The following is a 10,000-nucleotide window of genomic DNA, read 5'->3' as shown; positions in this document are numbered from 1 at the left end:
CATTGAGATTTTTATCCGATGATGATGATGAATAAATTTCGAAAAAATATTTCATAAAACCCTTCAATATCATTGACAAAAGGAAAAAAAAAACTAAAATTTGACACGCAGTGTGACGATAAAGCAGAGCTTTGATCCTCTGCCAAAAATCACATTAACTAATGAAAACGTTGAGATTTCAAATTAGATTTAAAAACATTAGAATTAGGGAGTTTTTTGCTATTAGCGGTAATTATATAATAAGTACCAACAAGAGTTGAATTGAGATGCCAAAATTTCCTGTATGTGTGAGTGTGTGCATGCGTGGTTGTCTTTTTACATGTGGCTCTGCGGTGCATTGGCGTCGCAGCCAGTGTTGACCTTGCCTCACACCCCTAGTCAGCTGGGGTCGGCTCCAGCTCCCCGCGACAGCGGATAAAGCAAGTATTTGATGATGAATTTTTAAAAAAATTACTTTGATCTATATTCTATTATTTATTATAATAATAATGTGCACTACATGATATGTACAATGGAAGTAGTCTTTTTGTAGTCAAATTCTGTGACTTCACATTAATCAACCAGTCTGTTAGACTGTATTCATGTTATTATAATTTGTTTATGCAGATTTTTTTATAATAATCTGCCCTACATAATACGCACAAGTGCAGTTTAGCATTAAAAAGAAATGTGAGAGAGTCTGACAGACACTCCACATTAAAAACTCCACAATAATGTAAGATGGAATTCAATTGGAATTGGAATTCAAATGGAATTCAATTCAAAAAAAAAAAAAAAAAATTGTAAGTAACCGTTTGAACCTTACACCAGCAAACTGTCACGATGTTTGCAAAACCTCATTAATCCAGTTCATGTACACCTTCTCCTCTCGTGATGTGATACTGGTGAATCTCTGCTCCATCACTGTAATCAGGAACACCTTCATATTTTGGACAGGGCTCACCGTACCCTTTCATCCATCCAAAGTGGTGCTCACACTCCAAGCCTGGTAACACTAGTCTGTGATGACAGATCAAAACAACAAACATCCAAACCGGTCATGTGGCTGAATAACAGTGTAGTCCTCTGGTCTCAGCTCCTTAAGGAAAATGTCTGACTGCTGCTGGTAAGACAGTATACACAGGATGCTGTGGCAGGTGTGGATTTGGAAGGGAGGTATGGTGGTGCTCTTTCTGGCATGTAAGTGGCAGGCCCACTGTGTCTGGCTTCCACAGCAGCACAGTAGCACACTGACCTCCTCTCCAAGAGGTCTGCCATTCTCTGCCAGTTGGCGCTCTTTGCAAGTCTGCTCTTGCAGTTTTTGATTTGTCTCTTTCAAAGCTGCCATTACTGCCTTCAACTCAGACAGCTGATGTCTCTTTGTGTCCAGCTGCACTCCTGTGCCTCTACTCTGTTTATATATATATATATATATATATATATATATATAGTGTGTGTGTGTGTGTGTGTGTGTGTGTGTGTATATATATATATGTATATATATATATATATACAGTATATAGGAGGAGGACACAACATGGAGGGACAAGCCCCTACACGGCATGTACCACCGTCAGATAGAGGAAGTGGCTGATATCAAGAAGACCTACCAATGGCTGAATAAAGCTGGACTGACAGACAGCACAGAGGCACTGATCATGGCAGCACAAGAACAGGCCCTAAGTACAGGAGCAATAGAGGCCAATATCTACCACAGTAGATCTAACCTGAAATTTTGACTTACGTAATGTAAAAACACAGTATCGGCTGATACTCGAATCTCCCACAGGTTCCTGAACGCAACATTCTCATAGCTGCTCTGCCATTGGCTATTACCTATTACGTATCTTCCTGGCAGCCCATTGGCTAAGAGGGATGCCACTCCACCTCTGTGTGGAGCTAGAACAGTGCTTATGGAGTGTCTTGGCATTCGGCACTCGACCCGTGAGGTGTGCTGATAGTTTTGCGCCATATAATAACGTATTCACTATGGACCCCAAGAAAGTGACGGATTAAGAGGTAGGCGTGGTCTGGAATGCAGGAGGGCGTGGGCGTGGTTTCGAACCCCAGACATTGCAGGCACTATCCAGTGAGGGTCCTTAGGCAAGACCCTTAATACTATATGAGCCTACCTCAAAAATATGAGTGAACACAATAATGACAGAGTCATACCGGCTCGGACGTCGCCCGGATTAACAAGGTCCACGTCAGATGCTAGGGAACCAGGGCAATCGGATGACAAATGGGCTACTGGAACAAGACACACATGGACAAGGGCGGAGAATACGGAGTTGTTGGAATGCTACTACACAAGTAATCCCAGAGAGAGGGGATATATGGGGCAGAAGTGGGACCAATGGATGCTTCGAAACCCACAATCAAGGCTAACAAAGAAACAGCTGTTAGCCCAGTGTTCCAACATTCGTAACCGAAAACTGCTGTCACAACTAGAGATCGATGAAATACTACAACAATGCTACGGCAAGGGGGAGCCAGGACGCCAGGTCAGCGAGGGGATATCACCCCCCCCACAATCCGTGATTGGGTACCAAGCCCCAAGAGACATACACAGCCTCAATACAAGAGCTACTGACCTGCGAAGGAAGATCGTGACCCAAATGGAAACCTGGAGCCTCCGACAAATACCGAAGCTAAGTTGTCAAGTACCTTCAGAAGATCTGCTAGAAGATGTGAATGCTGCAATAAGAACCATCCCCACAGGGAACATAACTGAGACCAACAAGCTGATCCACAGTACAGCAACAGTAATCCTCGAGATGCTGGGATATGAGATCAACACAGGGCATAACAAACCATACCCTCCATGGAAGAGATGATTAGAGGTCAAGATAAAGGCGACACGGAGAGAAGTCAGCCAGCTAGCCGAGCTACAGAAGGGGAACATGATGAATAAAGGGGTACCCAGGAAATACAGCAATCTCTCCATGTCTGAAGCATTAGAAAGTGCCAAACAGAGCTCTGGCTACCCGACTGAAGCGATACACCAAGGAGATTGAGGCCAGGAGAATAAACAAGACCTTCTCCACTCAACCAGCAAAGGTGTACTCTCAGTGGCAGGGAAATAGCATCCGGCCAGACCCACCAAGAGCTTAGGTGGAGAAATACTGGAAGGGCATATGGGAAAGAGAAGCATCACACAACACCGATGCCCAGTGGCTAGTGGACCTGAGGACTGACCACAGCTGCCTCCCAGAACAAGAACCAGTAACCATCTCAATGGCAGGCATCCAAGAAAGAGTGTCAAAGATGAAGAGTTGGTCAGCACCGGGCCCGGATATGATCCATACATACTGGCTAAAGAAGCTGACAGCACTCCACGAGCGTCTAGCAGCACAGATGAACCAGCTGCTAAGGGATGGGACGCACCCAGAATGGTTGACTGAAGGCAGGACAGTCCTGATCATGAAAGACCCACAGAAGGAATCTACCCCATCCAACTACCGGCCAATAACCTGTCTCAGTACAACATGGAAGCTGCTTTCAGGCATCATGGCAGCTAAGATGAGTAGGCACATGGATCAATATATGAGCGGGACACAGAAAGGAGTTGGTAGTAACACCAGGGGAGCCAAGCACCAGCTACTGGTAGACAGAGCAGTACACAGAGACTGTAAGAATAGGCAGACCAACTTGTGCACCGCCTGGATTGACTACCAGAAAGCCTACGACTCAATGCCACACACGTGGATACTGGAATGTCTGGAACTGTACAGGACACTAAGAGCCTTCATCAAGAACTCAATGGGGAAGTGGAAGACAACCCTGGAGACTAACTCCAAGCCAATTGCCCAAGTTAACATCAAGTGCGGCATATACCAAGGGGATGCACTATCACCACTGCTGTTCTGCATAGGCCTGAACCCCCTCAGTCACATCATCACAAAGAGTGGCTACGGATACCAATTCCGAAGCGGGACAACAATCAGCCATCTCCTCTACATGGATGACATCAAGCTGTATGCCAGGAATGAGCGAGAAATTGACTCACTGATCCACACCACCAGGATCTACAGCGACGACATAGGGATTTCATTCGGATTAGACAAATGTGGCCGGATGGTATCAAGAAGAGGCAAAATGATCAGAACTGAAGGGGTCAACCTACCAGGGGGCAGGATAGAAGACATCAAGGACAGCTACAAATACCTTGGAATCCCACAGGCTAATGGCAACCATGAGGAGGCCGCAAGGAAGTCATCCACAGCCAAATACCTCCAGAGAGTAAGGCAAGTCCTGAGAAGTCAGCTGAATGGCAAGAACAAGATCCGAGCCATCAACATGTATGCACTGCCGGTCATCAGATACCCCGCTGGGATCATAAGCTGGCCAAAGGAGGGGATAGAAGCCAAAGACATCAAGACGAGAAAGCTCCTCACCATGCATGGAGGGTTTCACCCCAAGTCCAGCATCCTGAGGCTGTACACTAAGTGGAAAGAGGGAGGCCGAGGAATAGTGAGCATCAGGGCCACTGTCCAGGATGAGACATCAAAAATCCAAGAGTACATCAGGAAGATGGCCCCTACAGATGAACTGCTCAGTGAATGCCTTAGACAGCAGAAGCCTGAGGAGGAAGAGGAGACGACATGGAGGGACAAGCCCCTACACGGCATGTACCACCGTCAGATAGAGGAAGTGGCTGATATCAAGAAGACCTACCAATGGCTGAATAAAGCTGGACTGACAGACAGCACAGAGGCACTGATCATGGCAGCACAAGAACAGGCCCTAAGTACAAGGGCAATAGAGGCCAATATCTACCACAGTAGATCTGACCCAAGGTGCAGGCTATGTAAAGAAGCCCCAGAGTCAGTCCAGCATGTGGTAGCAGGGTGTAAGATGCTCGCCAGCTCAGCATACATGGAAAGGCACAACCAAGTAGCTGTGATAGTGTACAGGAACATCTGTACCCGGTATGGACTAGAAGTACCCAAATCCCAATGGGACATACCACCGAAGGTGGTTGAGAACGGCAAGGCTAAGATCCTGTGGGACTTCAGCTTCCAGACCGACAAACAGCTACTGGCTAACAAACCGGACATAGTGGTGATGGACAAAGAGCAGAAGAGAGCAGTGGTGATAGATGTGGCGATTCCAGCTGATGCCAACATCAGGAAGAAGGAACACGAAAAGATTGAGAAATATCAAGGGTTGAAAGAACAGCTGGAACAGGTGTGGAAGGTTAAGGTTAATGTGGTCCCCGTGGTAGTAGGAGCACTTGGGGCAGTGACACCCAAACTGGAAGAGTGGCTCCAAAAGATTCCTGGAACAACATCTGAAGCCTCAGTCAAGAAGAGCGCAGTCCTAGGAACAGCTAAGATACTGCGCAGAACCCTCAGACTCCCAGGCCTCTGGTAGAGGACCTGAGCTTGAGGATGACACACAGATACCACCGTGAAAGGGTGAGAGGGACATTTTTTAAAAATATATATATATACACAGCATATATATATATATATATATATATATATATATATATATATATATATATATATATATATATATATATATATATATATATATATATATATATATATATATATATATATATTGTGTACAGGCCCCTGAAGCAAACACAACACACAAGGGGCATGCAGTTAGTATAGGGGGAGGCAGAGTGACAGGCAGCAACTTTGTGGTGCGCCCAATTGAGCAGCTAGTAGGGGGGACAGCACCTTACTCAATGGCGCCTCGGCAGTGGCTGGGAGGTGAGCTGACACCTCCCACTGTCAGTTCACACTTCGAAGGTGGTTGGGCAGGAGCGTAAATCGAACCGCAGCTAGTGGTCTTCTATGGGCAGCTAGTGGTCTGCTATGTGCAGGTTAGTGGTCTACTATGGGTGCCTAGTGGTCTACTATGGGCAGCTAGTGCAAGGCATTTAGTCAGGCAGTTTTCTAGCACACGGCTCTTGAGTTTCTGTCTGCAAAATGGACAAACCACTCTACCCACATATTCACAGCCACCTGTGAGTCGGTAAACCCTCTACTGGCAAACAAAATTCTACTTCTTTGGTAAAAAACTCTCTACTTGTCTAGTAAACAAACTTCTGCTTCTACTTTGGTAAACAACCCTCTTCTTCTTTTATGGTAAAAAACCTTCCACTTCTTCTATGGTAAACAACACTCTATGCGTCCCTGACGGAAAGACATTTGGCTTCACTCTACTGTTAACTGAAACAGTATGAGTAAGATTTACTCAACAATATTTTTAAAATCTTATTATGCCTTTCCAGATGTATTTGACTCATAACACAGAAAAATGTCAAACCAGTATCCTTTAGTTAGTGATTTACTAATGAATTGATTATATTTTATGTATCAGATGCTACGACGAATTAGAAAAGGAGACTTATGCTTTTTCTCCCTCTCTACCCCCTCTAGACCAGAGAACATCAGTTGTCCACAGTGTCACTCTACTGTATGTCACTGACAGAAAACCACCTCTGTGAGCCGCATGCTCTACCTGTCTGACAGCCCGTGTGTTTGTGTGTGTGTGTGTGTGTGTGTGTGTGCATGTGTGTGCATGTGTGTGCGCGTGCGTGTGTGTGTGTGTGTGTGTGCCAGTAGAGCAAATTTTCATTCCTGTATCTGCTACTCAGTATTTCCATTCCTCACTGCTGCTCCCTGCTTCTCCTCTCACACTTCATTGTGTCCAGCCTTTATGAATAAAACATCTCTTGATCCATGATGAGAAAATGTATCTTTTTTGCTGAGTACGACATTTGTAACACGTGAAATAGCTCTGTGCTGAGTCTGCACTTGTTTGACAGGTTGATTGTTTGCTTGGAACGGGAGGTGGCGAGCTAGTTGATTCCCATACTGTGGTACTTCTCTCATGTGAACAATGTGTGTCGGCAAGGCTGCATGCCATGGCCTACACACACTTCACAGGACTCTTCTCAAGATTGACACCTACTACAATGCTCTTTTTTTAAAGGTGCATGTATGACTCACTTATTTAGCATGTGGGTTCATCTAAAACTTCCTTCTTGCGGACTAAGGCTGTGTTCAGACTGTAGGCATATTGGATTTCCTTCTATTTCCGATTTTTAGGGCTGACTGTTCACACTGTTTTTAGCAAGTGTCCAAATGCGATCTGGCTCTGTTCAGACTGGGCCAATAATCGGCCGATCTGGCAGGTTGCCGTAACAACGACATCAGGGCGGTGGTATCATTCAGCGAGTGTACTGTGTGACGCTCTTCCTTCTGGCTCCTTGCTCTCGTGTCGCTGGTGTGAAATCACAGTCTGCCATATCCAATTGGAGTGTTTGACTGAGACTGGCTATTCAGACTGAGACGCATCTGTCCATATCCGATATGAAACTACCTCCCGAATGTGGTTTCAATCCGTCCTACAAAAATCAAATATCATGTAGTATGGGAGTGTTCAGACTACAAGAAAGAAAGAAGAAAGAAAGAAAGTCAACTTTATTGATCCCTTATGGGGAAATTATCTTTACACTCTTTTTTACATCCGTATATGTATCAAACCATGCATACAAAGTTTTGTACACGCCCCTGAACAAACACAACACACACTAGGGGCCTGTAGGCATGCAGTTAATACAATTGTTAGTACATGGGGAGGCAGAGTGAAGGGTCGCGACTTCGGGGTGCGCCCCAAATGAGCAACTTGGGGGAGGGACGGCGCCTTGCTCTAAGGGCGCCTCGGCAGAGACCTGAAGGTGAGCTGGCACCTCCCACTGTCAACTCACGCTCTGAGGATGTCTGGCGAGAGTGGGATTCGAACCGCCGATGTCTGGGCGATATCTCGTCTGAAGATTTCTGCTCTTCCGCTGAGCCACTGCCGCCCCAAACAAACGAGATATCTAATATCAATCTGGATGGGCTAAAAATCGATATAGGCGACCAGTCTGAACACGGCCTAAGTGCACCCATGTTCATTTGTTTTTGCACAGTGCCATAATATTTTCTGTATGAAGCCTTTAAATGCAGTTATGGGAATTGGTGCAGTTGTACTGGTGATTTTAATCATGGAAACGTTAGAAAGTCAGAGATACTTTTTGTTGGAAAACATTTAACACAAGACTCACACAGTCTGAAATGTATAAGTTTTCAGTTCCAGATGATGAAAAATGTTTGGTTTGGCCTTTAGTATTCCATTAATCACAGTTTGCTTTCTTTACCGCTGGACTGTGTTTTGAGGACATATACTGCCTTATACTGCTGTGGCTGCAGTGGAGTAACTAGCTTGTACTGGGTTCTTCATGCTTGGTGTTGTACAGGACAACTCTTATATAGGATCAATCACCAGTATGAGGCCAATGGGAACACATACAGAACACAGCCACCACATCTAAAAACCCATTGTTGGATATTGAACATAATGAGTGCCCTTGAGCAATCTTCAGCTAATAGAAAAAAAGTCACTGACTCCGGCCTGCAGCCTCATCTATTATACTTCACAAGATCTCGACATGAAGCACAATCTTAGCTAATTACCGTAAGTAAGATGAATGACATGGGCTGCCTCATAGCAAGAAAGTTCTGGGTTTGACCCCCTCTGTATGTGTTCCTTTCTTTCTGCATGGATTCTCTCCGGGTTCCTCCCAACACCAAAAATATGCACACACATTTCGGATGCCATCAGCCAATAGAATGCGCGTATGAAATCACATGACTGCCTACCAAAAATCCGCAATAAGGTGGTAAATGAAGATGACTAATCGTAAATATTCAGTTGGGTAGACTTGTCTGGAACAGTTTACAACCTTAAACTGGTTTAAGTCATTTGGTATGTTGAATATAAAATAACTTTATAATACTCATCATTGGATAAATCTAACCATTTAATTTATGTCTTCCATTTTTCACTTTTTTTCTCTCATTATGACAGGTGAGGCTGTACCTCACCTGCTTCCCCTGACCGCACATCACTGCTGTAAGGTGACAGAGCTACCTACTATGCAAGTGTGTTGCCTGTGAAATTACAATATGATATTAATACCAAACAATTCTACTTTACATTAAATTGATCAAACGCTCAGACCAGGCTCGGTGAAGAACTGAGAAATGTTGGACGCAAACCAAGAAGCATTTCCCAGATTGGCTCCAAGTTTAGAATTGGTTGCTGGGACTAAAGTACTGCTGACTAGAACTTAAAGCAAAACTTTGCATGTAATTTCTGTAGCATTTATTTACTCTTATGTAGCTGGCCTTGAAGAATATAATCTATCCCCCTTACCAAGGAAGTTGGTGTAACACATCCAGGGGTTCTGCAAGTATTCATGTCTTGCTGATTGAAACATTGTGGCTCATCCTGTCATTATTCACCTCATAAATTCATTTACTTTGACTGTGGCAGATGAATAACAACCCTCCTTTATAAACCACTTTGCAGTTTTATGCATCCATGATAAAGATTATCGCCTGTTAGCCCTCTGAACTGTGACAATGCTTGCTTTTTCCTTGACATGGCTGCAAAAGGGAGTCTCATTGAAATGAGTCTGAACCCTCTTGTGTGGAAACAAGTCAATATCAATGTGACAGAAACTTCAAGTCTCAACATGCTTTACAAAAGAAAGTCCTCTAAGAGTGGTGGAGGTCAGATTTTAGTTGGGGGTCAGGAGATGAGAGTGTGTTCTGTGTTGGTCAAAATGTCACAGCTCTTTCCTAAATTCAGATATGCTGATTTGTGTTGTGCATGCTTTAGAAGAGTTTTCTTTCTTAGTAAGCCTTGAAATGTCCACGTTTTGCAACAAAACAGAGCATATAAGGATGACACAAGCATTCAGAACTGACAAGTTGGAGTGACAATGCTTTGCCCACACACAACCTCATCAACGACTTAAGATAACTGCTGTAGACATACTCGGTTGTTCTTTGGTGGGTACACTTTACCTGACAATTGAATTACTGGACAAACAAGTGTATCTGAATATCTTATCATAAGCTTCCAGATTCCATTCAACTTTTTTAGCTTGGACAGTTGATCAACTATCTTTCAGTTCATCATGCCTGTCTATGGTCATGTGCCTTTATGT

The 10,000-nt window shown here is 44.3% G+C and overlaps 1 protein-coding gene across 5 annotated transcripts in view; it reads left to right on the top strand.

Annotated features, from left to right (window-relative positions):
- The window catches only part of mcf2l2 (MCF.2 cell line derived transforming sequence-like 2), a 119,626-nt gene that overhangs the window by 82,376 nt on the left and 27,250 nt on the right, over positions 1–10,000 (top strand). The window lies entirely within an intron of this gene.

The sequence above is a fragment of the Antennarius striatus genome, chromosome 7, assembly GCF_040054535.1.
Source record: "Antennarius striatus isolate MH-2024 chromosome 7, ASM4005453v1, whole genome shotgun sequence".
In the NCBI taxonomy this organism is placed as follows: Eukaryota; Metazoa; Chordata; class Actinopteri; order Lophiiformes; family Antennariidae; genus Antennarius; species Antennarius striatus.
This window is presented reverse-complemented; position numbering and strand designations above follow the sequence as displayed.